A 20,060-nucleotide genomic window follows, 5' to 3' on the forward strand; every position below is an offset into this window, starting at 1 on the left:
CCCGGGACCCAGGGCGCGCTGTGTGCGCTGCCCGTCTCCAGCGTTTGGGCCCTGTGGGCCTTCTTGCGTCCCACTGGAAAGGGGACCCTGGGACGGAGAGAAGACGGGCAGGGGGCGGGCTTCGGCAAAGAGAGCGACGGCCATCCACAGACGTCCGACGAGGCCCTCCGGGGCGCCAAGCTCTCCATTTTCCACGGCACGTGTCCTCGTCAGGTTCTGCCACCTCTCGCCGGCATGCGTAGGCACACCGCTGGTCTTGCGGCCCCAGAGGCGAGGAGGCGAACGCCCCGGAGGCCGAGATTGGCACCCGCGTTCTCGGCTGCTGGGTGGCCAGCACCTAGGAGAGTGTCTGGCCGGAAGCAGCCAGGCGATCGATCCCTGGGTGCTGGATGAGCCTCGGCGGCAAGAAGTAGGCTCGTGGGGAAGGACGGCGGCCGAGGCCCGGGCCCCCACCGAGGCCGCGCTCCGTGCTGAGCGGTCCGCTCCGTGTTTCCCGCTTGCGTTCTCACCAGCACTCGCCCCCGCAAGGAGGCACGAACTCCAGGACCCCCTCGCACCAGATGAGGAAAGCGCAGCTCAGGGAGGGCACGTCACTCGCGGGAGACGGCGGCCCTTGGGTTTCAGCTCAGGACTTCGGTCTCCCGAGCCTGCGTTTCGGGGCAAGGCTCCGGTCCCGCGCTCCGGGAAACTGACAGGGACGCAGTCCCGCTTCTCCCCGCAGAAGGTGCTCCTCGGAGATCAGATCCGGGGACCCGTCAGAACCACCCCGGGCACGAGCTGGCAGGGAGCGACGCGCACCGCCCCTCCCCCCCCATCCCGCAGCCCGCAGCCCGCAGCCCGCAGCCCGCAGCCCGCAGCCCGAGGAAGCGAGGAGCAGGCGATAGAGGCGCTGGGTTGGCAGGAGGGGAAACGGGGCCGGCAGGAGAAGCGAACCGCGGAGAGACTCCCTCCCAGGACGACGATGGCTGAACGGGGAGAGGAGGGAGCTTTGGGTCCTCTCTCGTCCTGCTTTGACCGGGATGTCCCCATTTTTCCACAGCGAGCGAGTATGGCTCTTGGATTCGGTGGGGAAGACGTGGTTTATCTGGAGGACTTTTCCCTTCGGGGGTTCAAAGTCCGTTCTCTGAGGCAAGGCTCCCTCTCTGCCTCCCTGTCCTTCCCATTCGCCTCCCCGGAAGCCAGCTCTCCTCCCGGTTTCCTGGATCCCTTGGCCACGGTCCTCTGTTGCAAACACAGGCAGGTGCAAAGAAGATGCGAAAGGCTGCCCGAGCCACGCGAACGGAAAGCTGAAGCCAGGGAGCCAGGAAGGGCTGGCTGCTGAGGGAGGACGTGTCCTGTCAGGAGGCTTTTCAACTCCCTCTGACAGATGCGGCCTGGAGGGGCGGGGCCCGGCCGGGGCCCTGGGGTGGTAGGGGTCGGGTGTGAGGGGGTGGGTGGGGAGGCGGGGGGAGGCGGGAAGAGAGGGAGGCCCCCGAGTGAGGGGACACCAAAAGCCTCAGCCATCAAGACTCCTCATCTTTGCATCCAGCGTTCTCAAACTCAAAACGAACGCAAGCTCATCCACCAGGAGCAACGTAGCAGCGTTTCCAAGCGAGGCAGGACCGCCCGAAGGCGAAAGCAGAATGGGATCCCAGTCAGGTGGAGCTTGAAACTCAGACCCACCCACCCCCCTACCCCCCCACCACCTCCCCCCCTCCCCCCCACCCCGGGAAGGGGGCTTCTGGAAGGAAAAGCGAGACAAACTGACAGGGACAAACTTAGGTCGGGAAAGGAGTGTTGATTGTGAATGAGCCTCTCAAGGACAAGCGAGCGGGTACCAGGTTTTAGAAGATGACCTGCAGCGGCACAGACGCCAGCAAAGGCAGAAGCCATCCCGTCTTGGGTGAGGTGCCCGAGACGCGCCTCTCTAACCCAGTCCGCCCTGTCCTTGGAGAAGCGGGCGGTGTCTGGAAAAGCCTGACCAGGTGTCTTTCCTCGGTGGGCGGGGCTGGTCGCTTTGGGACCCGTTTGGGCCTCCCGGCACCGCCGTGGAATCCGTTCCACCTGACAGGACGACTCTACCCGGCGGCTGGGGCGGCGGGGGCGGGGCGCCGAGGGAAGGGCTGGGGTGTCACCGGAGCGGGAGCCGAGCGGGTGGGAAGAGGCCGAGGCCAGAGGGAGCCGGCGGGCGGCGTGTGCGGCGTCGGGGTCCCGGTCCCGGTCCCGGTCCCGGTCCCGCCGGGCTGGCCCCGATTGGCCCTGGGTTCGGGTGGGGCCGCGAGCTGGAAGGGTTGGGCTGTGGCGGGGAGGGGTTGGGCCCTGCCCATGGGCGGCGCCGGCGGGCCCGCGGTGCGGAGGGTGGCGGGGGGGGGTGGGGGAGGGCTGGCTGGAGGGGTGGGGGGCGTCCGCGGAGGACGGAGGCCGGAGGCGGCAAAAGGCGAGGGAGGCAAAAGCCTACAGCACCCGGTATTCCCAGGCGGTCTCCCATCCAAGTACTAACCAGGCCCGACCCTGCTTAGCTTCCGAGATCAGACGAGATCGGGCGCGTTCAGGGTGGTATGGCCGTAGACGCTGGCGCCTGCCGCCGGCGCCCCTAAGAAGCCGCGCCGCGTCGCCCGGCCCGCGGCTCGCGCGCGCGCCCAGGCCTCTGTGACGCGCACCCGCCGCCGCCGGCGCCCCCTGCGCCCGCGCTCGGCCTGCCGCCTTCCTCCCGCTGCTGCCTCCCGCCGCGGCCGCCTCGGGCGCGGCCAGCGGGCCAGCCAAACCCTGCGCTGCCCCGCCCTGCTGCCCTCCCAGGGCGCGGAGGCCTGGAGCAGCCCGGGGTGCGAGGAGGCGGGGCGGGGCGGGCGGCGGTGGGAAACGAGGGGTGGTGGGGGCGGGGATGGGGGCGGGGCGCCTGGCTGGGCGCTCTCCCCTCGCGGCCCGGGAACACTCCAGGCCGCCCTGGCCGCTCGGATCCGGCGATGGGTCGCAGGAGATGCGGCTGCTGGGAGGTGGGGGGCGCGGGGCACTTGGCCCGAGGCGTCGGGGCGTCGGGCCGCCGGGCCCGTGCTCCTCTGAGTCCCCTCCGGCCCGAGGGGCCTCCCAGCGGGAGCCCTGACCTCTGCGGCGCCGGCCGGGCCCCGACTTGCCCAAACCCAGGCGGAGCCACCGGCGCGACCAGAGGGCGTCAGCGGAAGCCCGCCGCGCTGCCCCTGAGGGCGCGGGGAGGCGGGGCGGCCACCCTTCCCCCCGCCAGCGCCGCCCAGGAGACCGGCACCCCGCCCCCAACCCGCCCCTCGCGGGGACCCTGGACAGCTCCTGCTGGCGCCAGCCCAGAGACCCAGAGACAGAGACAGAGACAGAGACACGGAGAAACAGAGAAACGGCGACACGGAGAGGATCCAAGACACGGACCTAGACAGACACCCACCCTGACCCAGAGAGGCTCTGCCCAAGAGCTCGCTTCCCCCCCAGGAGGGCGGTGGTGCTGGAGCTGGGCCCGGGCCAGGAGGCAGGGGCCCCGGGGCTGGCGATCACCCCTGGGGCCCTAGGCCGCGCAGACAGGCTCTCAGGAGTCCCGGGCTCCCGGCATCGCTGCCCCGCCATCGCCCAGGAACCACAGACAGGCACCGGAGCTCGCTGGCGCGCTCTGTCTGCGCTTGCGTGTGCGTGTGCGTGTGCGTGTGCGTGTTGTGCGAGTGGGTGTGTAGGCGTGTGTGTGTGTGTGTGTGTGTGTGCGCGCGCGCGCGCGCCTGTGTGTCTGTGTGCCTGTGTGTGTGCGCGTCCGGGTTTGCGTGTTCCTTTCTCTCCGCTTCTTCACTCTGGCTCTTTTCCTCTTTCTGCCGGGCACCCCCGACCTTACTGAGGTGATAGAAGGAGCAGGCAGAAAAGTCAGGGCCCAGAGAACTTGGCACGAGAAAGCAGCTCCATCTACCAGACATGTAGAAGCCCCTCCCCGACGACCGACCGCAGCGTCCCCGTTCTGCTCAAGTGCCGCTGGGGACGTTGCCCGGGATCTCCCGCCCGCTAGGTCACCGACGAAGGCGCCTCCGTTTTCCCAAGAGCGCGCTCGCGCCCAGGACGGAGGGAGGAGCAGCACGGTGTGACGACGGGGAGGAAGAGTCGCGTCCGAAGGCCCGTCGGTGCCTGCCGACGTCCCGGCTCTCCCTGTCTCGAGACCTCTGGGCTTCAGGGTTCTGTGCCGCAAGGCTTTCCCGCCGCACCCCCCGGGACCCAGGGCGCGCTGTGTGCGCTGCCCGTCTCCAGCGTTTGGGCCCTGTGGGCCTTCTTGCGTCCCACTGGAAAGGGGACCCTGGGACGGAGAGAAGACGGGCAGGGGGCGGGCTTCGGCAAAGAGAGCGACGGCCATCCACAGACGTCCGACGAGGCCCTCCGGGGCGCCAAGCTCTCCATTTTCCACGGCACGTGTCCTCGTCAGGTTCTGCCACCTCTCGCCGGCATGCGTAGGCACACCGCTGGTCTTGCGGCCCCAGAGGCGAGGAGGCGAACGCCCCGGAGGCCGAGATTGGCACCCGCGTTCTCGGCTGCTGGGTGGCCAGCACCTAGGAGAGTGTCTGGCCGGAAGCAGCCAGGCGATCGATCCCTGGGTGCTGGATGAGCCTCGGCGGCAAGAAGTAGGCTCGTGGGGAAGGACGGCGGCCGAGGCCCGGGCCCCCACCGAGGCCGCGCTCCGTGCTGAGCGGTCCGCTCCGTGTTTCCCGCTTGCGTTCTCACCAGCACTCGCCCCCGCAAGGAGGCACGAACTCCAGGACCCCCTCGCACCAGATGAGGAAAGCGCAGCTCAGGGAGGGCACGTCACTCGCGGGAGACGGCGGCCCTTGGGTTTCAGCTCAGGACTTCGGTCTCCCGAGCCTGCGTTTCGGGGCAAGGCTCCGGTCCCGCGCTCCGGGAAACTGACAGGGACGCAGTCCCGCTTCTCCCCGCAGAAGGTGCTCCTCGGAGATCAGATCCGGGGACCCGTCAGAACCACCCCGGGCACGAGCTGGCAGGGAGCGACGCGCACCGCCCCTCCCCCCCCATCCCGCAGCCCGCAGCCCGCAGCCCGCAGCCCGCAGCCCGCAGCCCGAGGAAGCGAGGAGCAGGCGATAGAGGCGCTGGGTTGGCAGGAGGGGAAACGGGGCCGGCAGGAGAAGCGAACCGCGGAGAGACTCCCTCCCAGGACGACGATGGCTGAACGGGGAGAGGAGGGAGCTTTGGGTCCTCTCTCGTCCTGCTTTGACCGGGATGTCCCCATTTTTCCACAGCGAGCGAGTATGGCTCTTGGATTCGGTGGGGAAGACGTGGTTTATCTGGAGGACTTTTCCCTTCGGGGGTTCAAAGTCCGTTCTCTGAGGCAAGGCTCCCTCTCTGCCTCCCTGTCCTTCCCATTCGCCTCCCCGGAAGCCAGCTCTCCTCCCGGTTTCCTGGATCCCTTGGCCACGGTCCTCTGTTGCAAACACAGGCAGGTGCAAAGAAGATGCGAAAGGCTGCCCGAGCCACGCGAACGGAAAGCTGAAGCCAGGGAGCCAGGAAGGGCTGGCTGCTGAGGGAGGACGTGTCCTGTCAGGAGGCTTTTCAACTCCCTCTGACAGATGCGGCCTGGAGGGGCGGGGCCCGGCCGGGGCCCTGGGGTGGTAGGGGTCGGGTGTGAGGGGGTGGGTGGGGAGGCGGGGGGAGGCGGGAAGAGAGGGAGGCCCCCGAGTGAGGGGACACCAAAAGCCTCAGCCATCAAGACTCCTCATCTTTGCATCCAGCGTTCTCAAACTCAAAACGAACGCAAGCTCATCCACCAGGAGCAACGTAGCAGCGTTTCCAAGCGAGGCAGGACCGCCCGAAGGCGAAAGCAGAATGGGATCCCAGTCAGGTGGAGCTTGAAACTCAGACCCACCCACCCCCCTACCCCCCCACCACCTCCCCCCCTCCCCCCCACCCCGGGAAGGGGGCTTCTGGAAGGAAAAGCGAGACAAACTGACAGGGACAAACTTAGGTCGGGAAAGGAGTGTTGATTGTGAATGAGCCTCTCAAGGACAAGCGAGCGGGTACCAGGTTTTAGAAGATGACCTGCAGCGGCACAGACGCCAGCAAAGGCAGAAGCCATCCCGTCTTGGGTGAGGTGCCCGAGACGCGCCTCTCTAACCCAGTCCGCCCTGTCCTTGGAGAAGCGGGCGGTGTCTGGAAAAGCCTGACCAGGTGTCTTTCCTCGGTGGGCGGGGCTGGTCGCTTTGGGACCCGTTTGGGCCTCCCGGCACCGCCGTGGAATCCGTTCCACCTGACAGGACGACTCTACCCGGCGGCTGGGGCGGCGGGGGCGGGGCGCCGAGGGAAGGGCTGGGGTGTCACCGGAGCGGGAGCCGAGCGGGTGGGAAGAGGCCGAGGCCAGAGGGAGCCGGCGGGCGGCGTGTGCGGCGTCGGGGTCCCGGTCCCGGTCCCGGTCCCGGTCCCGCCGGGCTGGCCCCGATTGGCCCTGGGTTCGGGTGGGGCCGCGAGCTGGAAGGGTTGGGCTGTGGCGGGGAGGGGTTGGGCCCTGCCCATGGGCGGCGCCGGCGGGCCCGCGGTGCGGAGGGTGGCGGGGGGGGTGGGGGAGGGCTGGCTGGAGGGGTGGGGGGCGTCCGCGGAGGACGGAGGCCGGAGGCGGCAAAAGGCGAGGGAGGCAAAAGCCTACAGCACCCGGTATTCCCAGGCGGTCTCCCATCCAAGTACTAACCAGGCCCGACCCTGCTTAGCTTCCGAGATCAGACGAGATCGGGCGCGTTCAGGGTGGTATGGCCGTAGACGCTGGCGCCTGCCGCCGGCGCCCCTAAGAAGCCGCGCCGCGTCGCCCGGCCCGCGGCTCGCGCGCGCGCCCAGGCCTCTGTGACGCGCACCCGCCGCCGCCGGCGCCCCCTGCGCCCGCGCTCGGCCTGCCGCCTTCCTCCCGCTGCTGCCTCCCGCCGCGGCCGCCTCGGGCGCGGCCAGCGGGCCAGCCAAACCCTGCGCTGCCCCGCCCTGCTGCCCTCCCAGGGCGCGGAGGCCTGGAGCAGCCCGGGGTGCGAGGAGGCGGGGCGGGGCGGGCGGCGGTGGGAAACGAGGGGTGGTGGGGGCGGGGATGGGGGCGGGGCGCCTGGCTGGGCGCTCTCCCCTCGCGGCCCGGGAACACTCCAGGCCGCCCTGGCCGCTCGGATCCGGCGATGGGTCGCAGGAGATGCGGCTGCTGGGAGGTGGGGGGCGCGGGGCACTTGGCCCGAGGCGTCGGGGCGTCGGGCCGCCGGGCCCGTGCTCCTCTGAGTCCCCTCCGGCCCGAGGGGCCTCCCAGCGGGAGCCCTGACCTCTGCGGCGCCGGCCGGGCCCCGACTTGCCCAAACCCAGGCGGAGCCACCGGCGCGACCAGAGGGCGTCAGCGGAAGCCCGCCGCGCTGCCCCTGAGGGCGCGGGGAGGCGGGGCGGCCACCCTTCCCCCCGCCAGCGCCGCCCAGGAGACCGGCACCCCGCCCCCAACCCGCCCCTCGCGGGGACCCTGGACAGCTCCTGCTGGCGCCAGCCCAGAGACCCAGAGACAGAGACAGAGACAGAGACACGGAGAAACAGAGAAACGGCGACACGGAGAGGATCCAAGACACGGACCTAGACAGACACCCACCCTGACCCAGAGAGGCTCTGCCCAAGAGCTCGCTTCCCCCCCAGGAGGGCGGTGGTGCTGGAGCTGGGCCCGGGCCAGGAGGCAGGGGCCCCGGGGCTGGCGATCACCCCTGGGGCCCTAGGCCGCGCAGACAGGCTCTCAGGAGTCCCGGGCTCCCGGCATCGCTGCCCCGCCATCGCCCAGGAACCACAGACAGGCACCGGAGCTCGCTGGCGCGCTCTGTCTGCGCTTGCGTGTGCGTGTGCGTGTGCGTGTGCGTGTTGTGCGAGTGGGTGTGTAGGCGTGTGTGTGTGTGTGTGTGTGTGCGCGCGCGCGCGCGCCTGTGTGTCTGTGTGCCTGTGTGTGTGCGCGTCCGGGTTTGCGTGTTCCTTTCTCTCCGCTTCTTCACTCTGGCTCTTTTCCTCTTTCTGCCGGGCACCCCCGACCTTACTGAGGTGATAGAAGGAGCAGGCAGAAAAGTCAGGGCCCAGAGAACTTGGCACGAGAAAGCAGCTCCATCTACCAGACATGTAGAAGCCCCTCCCCGACGACCGACCGCAGCGTCCCCGTTCTGCTCAAGTGCCGCTGGGGACGTTGCCCGGGATCTCCCGCCCGCTAGGTCACCGACGAAGGCGCCTCCGTTTTCCCAAGAGCGCGCTCGCGCCCAGGACGGAGGGAGGAGCAGCACGGTGTGACGACGGGGAGGAAGAGTCGCGTCCGAAGGCCCGTCGGTGCCTGCCGACGTCCCGGCTCTCCCTGTCTCGAGACCTCTGGGCTTCAGGGTTCTGTGCCGCAAGGCTTTCCCGCCGCACCCCCCGGGACCCAGGGCGCGCTGTGTGCGCTGCCCGTCTCCAGCGTTTGGGCCCTGTGGGCCTTCTTGCGTCCCACTGGAAAGGGGACCCTGGGACGGAGAGAAGACGGGCAGGGGGCGGGCTTCGGCAAAGAGAGCGACGGCCATCCACAGACGTCCGACGAGGCCCTCCGGGGCGCCAAGCTCTCCATTTTCCACGGCACGTGTCCTCGTCAGGTTCTGCCACCTCTCGCCGGCATGCGTAGGCACACCGCTGGTCTTGCGGCCCCAGAGGCGAGGAGGCGAACGCCCCGGAGGCCGAGATTGGCACCCGCGTTCTCGGCTGCTGGGTGGCCAGCACCTAGGAGAGTGTCTGGCCGGAAGCAGCCAGGCGATCGATCCCTGGGTGCTGGATGAGCCTCGGCGGCAAGAAGTAGGCTCGTGGGGAAGGACGGCGGCCGAGGCCCGGGCCCCCACCGAGGCCGCGCTCCGTGCTGAGCGGTCCGCTCCGTGTTTCCCGCTTGCGTTCTCACCAGCACTCGCCCCCGCAAGGAGGCACGAACTCCAGGACCCCCTCGCACCAGATGAGGAAAGCGCAGCTCAGGGAGGGCACGTCACTCGCGGGAGACGGCGGCCCTTGGGTTTCAGCTCAGGACTTCGGTCTCCCGAGCCTGCGTTTCGGGGCAAGGCTCCGGTCCCGCGCTCCGGGAAACTGACAGGGACGCAGTCCCGCTTCTCCCCGCAGAAGGTGCTCCTCGGAGATCAGATCCGGGGACCCGTCAGAACCACCCCGGGCACGAGCTGGCAGGGAGCGACGCGCACCGCCCCTCCCCCCCCATCCCGCAGCCCGCAGCCCGCAGCCCGCAGCCCGCAGCCCGCAGCCCGAGGAAGCGAGGAGCAGGCGATAGAGGCGCTGGGTTGGCAGGAGGGGAAACGGGGCCGGCAGGAGAAGCGAACCGCGGAGAGACTCCCTCCCAGGACGACGATGGCTGAACGGGGAGAGGAGGGAGCTTTGGGTCCTCTCTCGTCCTGCTTTGACCGGGATGTCCCCATTTTTCCACAGCGAGCGAGTATGGCTCTTGGATTCGGTGGGGAAGACGTGGTTTATCTGGAGGACTTTTCCCTTCGGGGGTTCAAAGTCCGTTCTCTGAGGCAAGGCTCCCTCTCTGCCTCCCTGTCCTTCCCATTCGCCTCCCCGGAAGCCAGCTCTCCTCCCGGTTTCCTGGATCCCTTGGCCACGGTCCTCTGTTGCAAACACAGGCAGGTGCAAAGAAGATGCGAAAGGCTGCCCGAGCCACGCGAACGGAAAGCTGAAGCCAGGGAGCCAGGAAGGGCTGGCTGCTGAGGGAGGACGTGTCCTGTCAGGAGGCTTTTCAACTCCCTCTGACAGATGCGGCCTGGAGGGGCGGGGCCCGGCCGGGGCCCTGGGGTGGTAGGGGTCGGGTGTGAGGGGGTGGGTGGGGAGGCGGGGGGAGGCGGGAAGAGAGGGAGGCCCCCGAGTGAGGGGACACCAAAAGCCTCAGCCATCAAGACTCCTCATCTTTGCATCCAGCGTTCTCAAACTCAAAACGAACGCAAGCTCATCCACCAGGAGCAACGTAGCAGCGTTTCCAAGCGAGGCAGGACCGCCCGAAGGCGAAAGCAGAATGGGATCCCAGTCAGGTGGAGCTTGAAACTCAGACCCACCCACCCCCCTACCCCCCCACCACCTCCCCCCCTCCCCCCCACCCCGGGAAGGGGGCTTCTGGAAGGAAAAGCGAGACAAACTGACAGGGACAAACTTAGGTCGGGAAAGGAGTGTTGATTGTGAATGAGCCTCTCAAGGACAAGCGAGCGGGTACCAGGTTTTAGAAGATGACCTGCAGCGGCACAGACGCCAGCAAAGGCAGAAGCCATCCCGTCTTGGGTGAGGTGCCCGAGACGCGCCTCTCTAACCCAGTCCGCCCTGTCCTTGGAGAAGCGGGCGGTGTCTGGAAAAGCCTGACCAGGTGTCTTTCCTCGGTGGGCGGGGCTGGTCGCTTTGGGACCCGTTTGGGCCTCCCGGCACCGCCGTGGAATCCGTTCCACCTGACAGGACGACTCTACCCGGCGGCTGGGGCGGCGGGGGCGGGGCGCCGAGGGAAGGGCTGGGGTGTCACCGGAGCGGGAGCCGAGCGGGTGGGAAGAGGCCGAGGCCAGAGGGAGCCGGCGGGCGGCGTGTGCGGCGTCGGGGTCCCGGTCCCGGTCCCGGTCCCGGTCCCGCCGGGCTGGCCCCGATTGGCCCTGGGTTCGGGTGGGGCCGCGAGCTGGAAGGGTTGGGCTGTGGCGGGGAGGGGTTGGGCCCTGCCCATGGGCGGCGCCGGCGGGCCCGCGGTGCGGAGGGTGGCGGGGGGGGTGGGGGAGGGCTGGCTGGAGGGGTGGGGGGCGTCCGCGGAGGACGGAGGCCGGAGGCGGCAAAAGGCGAGGGAGGCAAAAGCCTACAGCACCCGGTATTCCCAGGCGGTCTCCCATCCAAGTACTAACCAGGCCCGACCCTGCTTAGCTTCCGAGATCAGACGAGATCGGGCGCGTTCAGGGTGGTATGGCCGTAGACGCTGGCGCCTGCCGCCGGCGCCCCTAAGAAGCCGCGCCGCGTCGCCCGGCCCGCGGCTCGCGCGCGCGCCCAGGCCTCTGTGACGCGCACCCGCCGCCGCCGGCGCCCCCTGCGCCCGCGCTCGGCCTGCCGCCTTCCTCCCGCTGCTGCCTCCCGCCGCGGCCGCCTCGGGCGCGGCCAGCGGGCCAGCCAAACCCTGCGCTGCCCCGCCCTGCTGCCCTCCCAGGGCGCGGAGGCCTGGAGCAGCCCGGGGTGCGAGGAGGCGGGGCGGGGCGGGCGGCGGTGGGAAACGAGGGGTGGTGGGGGCGGGGATGGGGGCGGGGCGCCTGGCTGGGCGCTCTCCCCTCGCGGCCCGGGAACACTCCAGGCCGCCCTGGCCGCTCGGATCCGGCGATGGGTCGCAGGAGATGCGGCTGCTGGGAGGTGGGGGGCGCGGGGCACTTGGCCCGAGGCGTCGGGGCGTCGGGCCGCCGGGCCCGTGCTCCTCTGAGTCCCCTCCGGCCCGAGGGGCCTCCCAGCGGGAGCCCTGACCTCTGCGGCGCCGGCCGGGCCCCGACTTGCCCAAACCCAGGCGGAGCCACCGGCGCGACCAGAGGGCGTCAGCGGAAGCCCGCCGCGCTGCCCCTGAGGGCGCGGGGAGGCGGGGCGGCCACCCTTCCCCCCGCCAGCGCCGCCCAGGAGACCGGCACCCCGCCCCCAACCCGCCCCTCGCGGGGACCCTGGACAGCTCCTGCTGGCGCCAGCCCAGAGACCCAGAGACAGAGACAGAGACAGAGACACGGAGAAACAGAGAAACGGCGACACGGAGAGGATCCAAGACACGGACCTAGACAGACACCCACCCTGACCCAGAGAGGCTCTGCCCAAGAGCTCGCTTCCCCCCCAGGAGGGCGGTGGTGCTGGAGCTGGGCCCGGGCCAGGAGGCAGGGGCCCCGGGGCTGGCGATCACCCCTGGGGCCCTAGGCCGCGCAGACAGGCTCTCAGGAGTCCCGGGCTCCCGGCATCGCTGCCCCGCCATCGCCCAGGAACCACAGACAGGCACCGGAGCTCGCTGGCGCGCTCTGTCTGCGCTTGCGTGTGCGTGTGCGTGTGCGTGTGCGTGTTGTGCGAGTGGGTGTGTAGGCGTGTGTGTGTGTGTGTGTGTGTGCGCGCGCGCGCGCGCCTGTGTGTCTGTGTGCCTGTGTGTGTGCGCGTCCGGGTTTGCGTGTTCCTTTCTCTCCGCTTCTTCACTCTGGCTCTTTTCCTCTTTCTGCCGGGCACCCCCGACCTTACTGAGGTGATAGAAGGAGCAGGCAGAAAAGTCAGGGCCCAGAGAACTTGGCACGAGAAAGCAGCTCCATCTACCAGACATGTAGAAGCCCCTCCCCGACGACCGACCGCAGCGTCCCCGTTCTGCTCAAGTGCCGCTGGGGACGTTGCCCGGGATCTCCCGCCCGCTAGGTCACCGACGAAGGCGCCTCCGTTTTCCCAAGAGCGCGCTCGCGCCCAGGACGGAGGGAGGAGCAGCACGGTGTGACGACGGGGAGGAAGAGTCGCGTCCGAAGGCCCGTCGGTGCCTGCCGACGTCCCGGCTCTCCCTGTCTCGAGACCTCTGGGCTTCAGGGTTCTGTGCCGCAAGGCTTTCCCGCCGCACCCCCCGGGACCCAGGGCGCGCTGTGTGCGCTGCCCGTCTCCAGCGTTTGGGCCCTGTGGGCCTTCTTGCGTCCCACTGGAAAGGGGACCCTGGGACGGAGAGAAGACGGGCAGGGGGCGGGCTTCGGCAAAGAGAGCGACGGCCATCCACAGACGTCCGACGAGGCCCTCCGGGGCGCCAAGCTCTCCATTTTCCACGGCACGTGTCCTCGTCAGGTTCTGCCACCTCTCGCCGGCATGCGTAGGCACACCGCTGGTCTTGCGGCCCCAGAGGCGAGGAGGCGAACGCCCCGGAGGCCGAGATTGGCACCCGCGTTCTCGGCTGCTGGGTGGCCAGCACCTAGGAGAGTGTCTGGCCGGAAGCAGCCAGGCGATCGATCCCTGGGTGCTGGATGAGCCTCGGCGGCAAGAAGTAGGCTCGTGGGGAAGGACGGCGGCCGAGGCCCGGGCCCCCACCGAGGCCGCGCTCCGTGCTGAGCGGTCCGCTCCGTGTTTCCCGCTTGCGTTCTCACCAGCACTCGCCCCCGCAAGGAGGCACGAACTCCAGGACCCCCTCGCACCAGATGAGGAAAGCGCAGCTCAGGGAGGGCACGTCACTCGCGGGAGACGGCGGCCCTTGGGTTTCAGCTCAGGACTTCGGTCTCCCGAGCCTGCGTTTCGGGGCAAGGCTCCGGTCCCGCGCTCCGGGAAACTGACAGGGACGCAGTCCCGCTTCTCCCCGCAGAAGGTGCTCCTCGGAGATCAGATCCGGGGACCCGTCAGAACCACCCCGGGCACGAGCTGGCAGGGAGCGACGCGCACCGCCCCTCCCCCCCCATCCCGCAGCCCGCAGCCCGCAGCCCGCAGCCCGCAGCCCGCAGCCCGAGGAAGCGAGGAGCAGGCGATAGAGGCGCTGGGTTGGCAGGAGGGGAAACGGGGCCGGCAGGAGAAGCGAACCGCGGAGAGACTCCCTCCCAGGACGACGATGGCTGAACGGGGAGAGGAGGGAGCTTTGGGTCCTCTCTCGTCCTGCTTTGACCGGGATGTCCCCATTTTTCCACAGCGAGCGAGTATGGCTCTTGGATTCGGTGGGGAAGACGTGGTTTATCTGGAGGACTTTTCCCTTCGGGGGTTCAAAGTCCGTTCTCTGAGGCAAGGCTCCCTCTCTGCCTCCCTGTCCTTCCCATTCGCCTCCCCGGAAGCCAGCTCTCCTCCCGGTTTCCTGGATCCCTTGGCCACGGTCCTCTGTTGCAAACACAGGCAGGTGCAAAGAAGATGCGAAAGGCTGCCCGAGCCACGCGAACGGAAAGCTGAAGCCAGGGAGCCAGGAAGGGCTGGCTGCTGAGGGAGGACGTGTCCTGTCAGGAGGCTTTTCAACTCCCTCTGACAGATGCGGCCTGGAGGGGCGGGGCCCGGCCGGGGCCCTGGGGTGGTAGGGGTCGGGTGTGAGGGGGTGGGTGGGGAGGCGGGGGGAGGCGGGAAGAGAGGGAGGCCCCCGAGTGAGGGGACACCAAAAGCCTCAGCCATCAAGACTCCTCATCTTTGCATCCAGCGTTCTCAAACTCAAAACGAACGCAAGCTCATCCACCAGGAGCAACGTAGCAGCGTTTCCAAGCGAGGCAGGACCGCCCGAAGGCGAAAGCAGAATGGGATCCCAGTCAGGTGGAGCTTGAAACTCAGACCCACCCACCCCCCTACCCCCCCACCACCTCCCCCCCTCCCCCCCACCCCGGGAAGGGGGCTTCTGGAAGGAAAAGCGAGACAAACTGACAGGGACAAACTTAGGTCGGGAAAGGAGTGTTGATTGTGAATGAGCCTCTCAAGGACAAGCGAGCGGGTACCAGGTTTTAGAAGATGACCTGCAGCGGCACAGACGCCAGCAAAGGCAGAAGCCATCCCGTCTTGGGTGAGGTGCCCGAGACGCGCCTCTCTAACCCAGTCCGCCCTGTCCTTGGAGAAGCGGGCGGTGTCTGGAAAAGCCTGACCAGGTGTCTTTCCTCGGTGGGCGGGGCTGGTCGCTTTGGGACCCGTTTGGGCCTCCCGGCACCGCCGTGGAATCCGTTCCACCTGACAGGACGACTCTACCCGGCGGCTGGGGCGGCGGGGGCGGGGCGCCGAGGGAAGGGCTGGGGTGTCACCGGAGCGGGAGCCGAGCGGGTGGGAAGAGGCCGAGGCCAGAGGGAGCCGGCGGGCGGCGTGTGCGGCGTCGGGGTCCCGGTCCCGGTCCCGGTCCCGGTCCCGCCGGGCTGGCCCCGATTGGCCCTGGGTTCGGGTGGGGCCGCGAGCTGGAAGGGTTGGGCTGTGGCGGGGAGGGGTTGGGCCCTGCCCATGGGCGGCGCCGGCGGGCCCGCGGTGCGGAGGGTGGCGGGGGGGGGTGGGGGAGGGCTGGCTGGAGGGGTGGGGGGCGTCCGCGGAGGACGGAGGCCGGAGGCGGCAAAAGGCGAGGGAGGCAAAAGCCTACAGCACCCGGTATTCCCAGGCGGTCTCCCATCCAAGTACTAACCAGGCCCGACCCTGCTTAGCTTCCGAGATCAGACGAGATCGGGCGCGTTCAGGGTGGTATGGCCGTAGACGCTGGCGCCTGCCGCCGGCGCCCCTAAGAAGCCGCGCCGCGTCGCCCGGCCCGCGGCTCGCGCGCGCGCCCAGGCCTCTGTGACGCGCACCCGCCGCCGCCGGCGCCCCCTGCGCCCGCGCTCGGCCTGCCGCCTTCCTCCCGCTGCTGCCTCCCGCCGCGGCCGCCTCGGGCGCGGCCAGCGGGCCAGCCAAACCCTGCGCTGCCCCGCCCTGCTGCCCTCCCAGGGCGCGGAGGCCTGGAGCAGCCCGGGGTGCGAGGAGGCGGGGCGGGGCGGGCGGCGGTGGGAAACGAGGGGTGGTGGGGGCGGGGATGGGGGCGGGGCGCCTGGCTGGGCGCTCTCCCCTCGCGGCCCGGGAACACTCCAGGCCGCCCTGGCCGCTCGGATCCGGCGATGGGTCGCAGGAGATGCGGCTGCTGGGAGGTGGGGGGCGCGGGGCACTTGGCCCGAGGCGTCGGGGCGTCGGGCCGCCGGGCCCGTGCTCCTCTGAGTCCCCTCCGGCCCGAGGGGCCTCCCAGCGGGAGCCCTGACCTCTGCGGCGCCGGCCGGGCCCCGACTTGCCCAAACCCAGGCGGAGCCACCGGCGCGACCAGAGGGCGTCAGCGGAAGCCCGCCGCGCTGCCCCTGAGGGCGCGGGGAGGCGGGGCGGCCACCCTTCCCCCCGCCAGCGCCGCCCAGGAGACCGGCACCCCGCCCCCAACCCGCCCCTCGCGGGGACCCTGGACAGCTCCTGCTGGCGCCAGCCCAGAGACCCAGAGACAGAGACAGAGACAGAGACACGGAGAAACAGAGAAACGGCGACACGGAGAGGATCCAAGACACGGACCTAGACAGACACCCACCCTGACCCAGAGAGGCTCTGCCCAAGAGCTCGCTTCCCCCCCAGGAGGGCGGTGGTGCTGGAGCTGGGCCCGGGCCAGGAGGCAGGGGCCCCGGGGCTGGCGATCACCCCTGGGGCCCTAGGCCGCGCAGACAGGCTCTCAGGAGTCCCGGGCTCCCGGCATCGCTGCCCCGCCATCGCCCAGGAACCACAGACAGGCACCGGAGCTCGCTGGCGCGCTCTGTCTGCGCTTGCGTGTGCGTGTGCGTGTGCGTGTGCGTGTTGTGCGAGTGGGTGTGTAGGCGTGTGTGTGTGTGTGTGTGTGTGTGCGCGCGCGCGCGCGCCTGTGTGTCTGTGTGCCTGTGTGTGTGCGCGTCCGGGTTTGCGTGTTCCTTTCTCTCCGCTTCTTCACTCTGGCTCTTTTCCTCTTTCTGCCGGGCACCCCCGACCTTACTGAGGTGATAGAAGGAGCAGGCAGAAAAGTCAGGGCCCAGAGAACTTGGCACGAGAAAGCAGCTCCATCTACCAGACATGTAGAAGCCCCTCCCCGACGACCGACCGCAGCGTCCCCGTTCTGCTCAAGTGCCGCTGGGGACGTTGCCCGGGATCTCCCGCCCGCTAGGTCACCGACGAAGGCGCCTCCGTTTTCCCAAGAGCGCGCTCGCGCCCAGGACGGAGGGAGGAGCAGCACGGTGTGACGACGGGGAGGAAGAGTCGCGTCCGAAGGCCCGTCGGTGCCTGCCGACGTCCCGGCTCTCCCTGTCTCGAGACCTCTGGGCTTCAGGGTTCTGTGCCGCAAGGCTTTCCCGCCGCACCCCCCGGGACCCAGGGCGCGCTGTGTGCGCTGCCCGTCTCCAGCGTTTGGGCCCTGTGGGCCTTCTTGCGTCCCACTGGAAAGGGGACCCTGGGACGGAGAGAAGACGGGCAGGGGGCGGGCTTCGGCAAAGAGAGCGACGGCCATCCACAGACGTCCGACGAGGCCCTCCGGGGCGCCAAGCTCTCCATTTTCCACGGCACGTGTCCTCGTCAGGTTCTGCCACCTCTCGCCGGCATGCGTAGGCACACCGCTGGTCTTGCGGCCCCAGAGGCGAGGAGGCGAACGCCCCGGAGGCCGAGATTGGCACCCGCGTTCTCGGCTGCTGGGTGGCCAGCACCTAGGAGAGTGTCTGGCCGGAAGCAGCCAGGCGATCGATCCCTGGGTGCTGGATGAGCCTCGGCGGCAAGAAGTAGGCTCGTGGGGAAGGACGGCGGCCGAGGCCCGGGCCCCCACCGAGGCCGCGCTCCGTGCTGAGCGGTCCGCTCCGTGTTTCCCGCTTGCGTTCTCACCAGCACTCGCCCCCGCAAGGAGGCACGAACTCCAGGACCCCCTCGCACCAGATGAGGAAAGCGCAGCTCAGGGAGGGCACGTCACTCGCGGGAGACGGCGGCCCTTGGGTTTCAGCTCAGGACTTCGGTCTCCCGAGCCTGCGTTTCGGGGCAAGGCTCCGGTCCCGCGCTCCGGGAAACTGACAGGGACGCAGTCCCGCTTCTCCCCGCAGAAGGTGCTCCTCGGAGATCAGATCCGGGGACCCGTCAGAACCACCCCGGGCACGAGCTGGCAGGGAGCGACGCGCACCGCCCCTCCCCCCCCATCCCGCAGCCCGCAGCCCGCAGCCCGCAGCCCGCAGCCCGCAGCCCGAGGAAGCGAGGAGCAGGCGATAGAGGCGCTGGGTTGGCAGGAGGGGAAACGGGGCCGGCAGGAGAAGCGAACCGCGGAGAGACTCCCTCCCAGGACGACGATGGCTGAACGGGGAGAGGAGGGAGCTTTGGGTCCTCTCTCGTCCTGCTTTGACCGGGATGTCCCCATTTTTCCACAGCGAGCGAGTATGGCTCTTGGATTCGGTGGGGAAGACGTGGTTTATCTGGAGGACTTTTCCCTTCGGGGGTTCAAAGTCCGTTCTCTGAGGCAAGGCTCCCTCTCTGCCTCCCTGTCCTTCCCATTCGCCTCCCCGGAAGCCAGCTCTCCTCCCGGTTTCCTGGATCCCTTGGCCACGGTCCTCTGTTGCAAACACAGGCAGGTGCAAAGAAGATGCGAAAGGCTGCCCGAGCCACGCGAACGGAAAGCTGAAGCCAGGGAGCCAGGAAGGGCTGGCTGCTGAGGGAGGACGTGTCCTGTCAGGAGGCTTTTCAACTCCCTCTGACAGATGCGGCCTGGAGGGGCGGGGCCCGGCCGGGGCCCTGGGGTGGTAGGGGTCGGGTGTGAGGGGGTGGGTGGGGAGGCGGGGGGAGGCGGGAAGAGAGGGAGGCCCCCGAGTGAGGGGACACCAAAAGCCTCAGCCATCAAGACTCCTCATCTTTGCATCCAGCGTTCTCAAACTCAAAACGAACGCAAGCTCATCCACCAGGAGCAACGTAGCAGCGTTTCCAAGCGAGGCAGGACCGCCCGAAGGCGAAAGCAGAATGGGATCCCAGTCAGGTGGAGCTTGAAACTCAGACCCACCCACCCCCCTACCCCCCCACCACCTCCCCCCCTCCCCCCCACCCCGGGAAGGGGGCTTCTGGAAGGAAAAGCGAGACAAACTGACAGGGACAAACTTAGGTCGGGAAAGGAGTGTTGATTGTGAATGAGCCTCTCAAGGACAAGCGAGCGGGTACCAGGTTTTAGAAGATGACCTGCAGCGGCACAGACGCCAGCAAAGGCAGAAGCCATCCCGTCTTGGGTGAGGTGCCCGAGACGCGCCTCTCTAACCCAGTCCGCCCTGTCCTTGGAGAAGCGGGCGGTGTCTGGAAAAGCCTGACCAGGTGTCTTTCCTCGGTGGGCGGGGCTGGTCGCTTTGGGACCCGTTTGGGCCTCCCGGCACCGCCGTGGAATCCGTTCCACCTGACAGGACGACTCTACCCGGCGGCTGGGGCGGCGGGGGCGGAGCGCCGAGGGAAGGGCTGGGGTGTCACCGGAGCGGGAGCCGAGCGGGTGGGAAGAGGCCGAGGCCAGAGGGAGCCGGCGGGCGGCGTGTGCGGCGTCGGGGTCCCGGTCCCGGTCCCGGTCCCGGTCCCGCCGGGCTGGCCCCGATTGGCCCTGGGTTCGGGTGGGGCCGCGAGCTGGAAGGGTTGGGCTGTGGCGGGGAGGGGTTGGGCCCTGCCCATGGGCGGCGCCGGCGGGCCCGCGGTGCGGAGGGTGGCGGGGGGGGGTGGGGGAGGGCTGGCTGGAGGGGTGGGGGGCGTCCGCGGAGGACGGAGGCCGGAGGCGGCAAAAGGCGAGGGAGGCAAAAGCCTACAGCACCCGGTATTCCCAGGCGGTCTCCCATCCAAGTACTAACCAGGCCCGACCCTGCTTAGCTTCCGAGATCAGACGAGATCGGGCGCGTTCAGGGTGGTATGGCCGTAGACGCTGGCGCCTGCCGCCGGCGCCCCTAAGAAGCCGCGCCGCGTCGCCCGGCCCGCGGCTCGCGCGCGCGCCCAGGCCTCTGTGACGCGCACCCGCCGCCGCCGGCGCCCCCTGCGCCCGCGCTCGGCCTGCCGCCTTCCTCCCGCTGCTGCCTCCCGCCGCGGCCGCCTCGGGCGCGGCCAGCGGGCCAGCCAAACCCTGCGCTGCCCCGCCCTGCTGCCCTCCCAGGGCGCGGAGGCCTGGAGCAGCCCGGGGTGCGAGGAGGCGGGGCGGGGCGGGCGGCGGTGGGAAACGAGGGGTGGTGGGGGCGGGGATGGGGGCGGGGCGCCTGGCTGGGCGCTCTCCCCTCGCGGCCCGGGAACACTCCAGGCCGCCCTGGCCGCTCGGATCCGGCGATGGGTCGCAGGAGATGCGGCTGCTGGGAGGTGGGGGGCGCGGGGCACTTGGCCCGAGGCGTCGGGGCGTCGGGCCGCCGGGCCCGTGCTCCTCTGAGTCCCCTCCGGCCCGAGGGGCCTCCCAGCGGGAGCCCTGACCTCTGCGGCGCCGGCCGGGCCCCGACTTGCCCAAACCCAGGCGGAGCCACCGGCGCGACCAGAGGGCGTCAGCGGAAGCCCGCCGCGCTGCCCCTGAGGGCGCGGGGAGGCGGGGCGGCCACCCTTCCCCCCGCCAGCGCCGCCCAGGAGACCGGCACCCCGCCCCCAACCCGCCCCTCGCGGGGACCCTGGACAGCTCCTGCTGGCGCCAGCCCAGAGACCCAGAGACAGAGACAGAGACA

At 69.9% G+C, this 20,060-nt stretch overlaps 5 non-coding genes across 5 annotated transcripts; all 5 read right to left on the reverse strand.

The window, feature by feature from the left end:
* Positions 1–2,430: 2,430 nt before the first annotated feature.
* On the reverse strand, positions 2,431–2,549 carry LOC138919145 (5S ribosomal RNA). Its single transcript, XR_011429104.1, has one exon. It is a non-coding gene; the product is annotated as a 5S ribosomal RNA (ribosomal RNA).
* A 4,066-nt stretch (positions 2,550–6,615) lies between these two features.
* Positions 6,616–6,734, reverse strand: LOC138919147 (5S ribosomal RNA). The gene has a single exon (XR_011429106.1). It is a non-coding gene; the product is annotated as a 5S ribosomal RNA (ribosomal RNA).
* Positions 6,735–10,798: 4,064 nt separating this feature from the next.
* Positions 10,799–10,917, reverse strand: LOC138919148 (5S ribosomal RNA). Its single transcript, XR_011429109.1, has one exon. It is a non-coding gene; the product is annotated as a 5S ribosomal RNA (ribosomal RNA).
* Positions 10,918–14,982: 4,065 nt separating this feature from the next.
* On the reverse strand, positions 14,983–15,101 carry LOC138919149 (5S ribosomal RNA). Its single transcript, XR_011429110.1, has one exon. It is a non-coding gene; the product is annotated as a 5S ribosomal RNA (ribosomal RNA).
* Positions 15,102–19,168: 4,067 nt separating this feature from the next.
* LOC138919150 (5S ribosomal RNA) lies at positions 19,169–19,287 on the reverse strand. Its single transcript, XR_011429111.1, has one exon. It is a non-coding gene; the product is annotated as a 5S ribosomal RNA (ribosomal RNA).
* Positions 19,288–20,060: the final 773 nt, after the last annotated feature.

The sequence above is a fragment of the Equus caballus genome, chromosome 1 (assembly GCF_041296265.1).
Source record: "Equus caballus isolate H_3958 breed thoroughbred chromosome 1, TB-T2T, whole genome shotgun sequence".
NCBI lineage: Eukaryota > Metazoa > Chordata > Mammalia > Perissodactyla > Equidae > Equus > Equus caballus.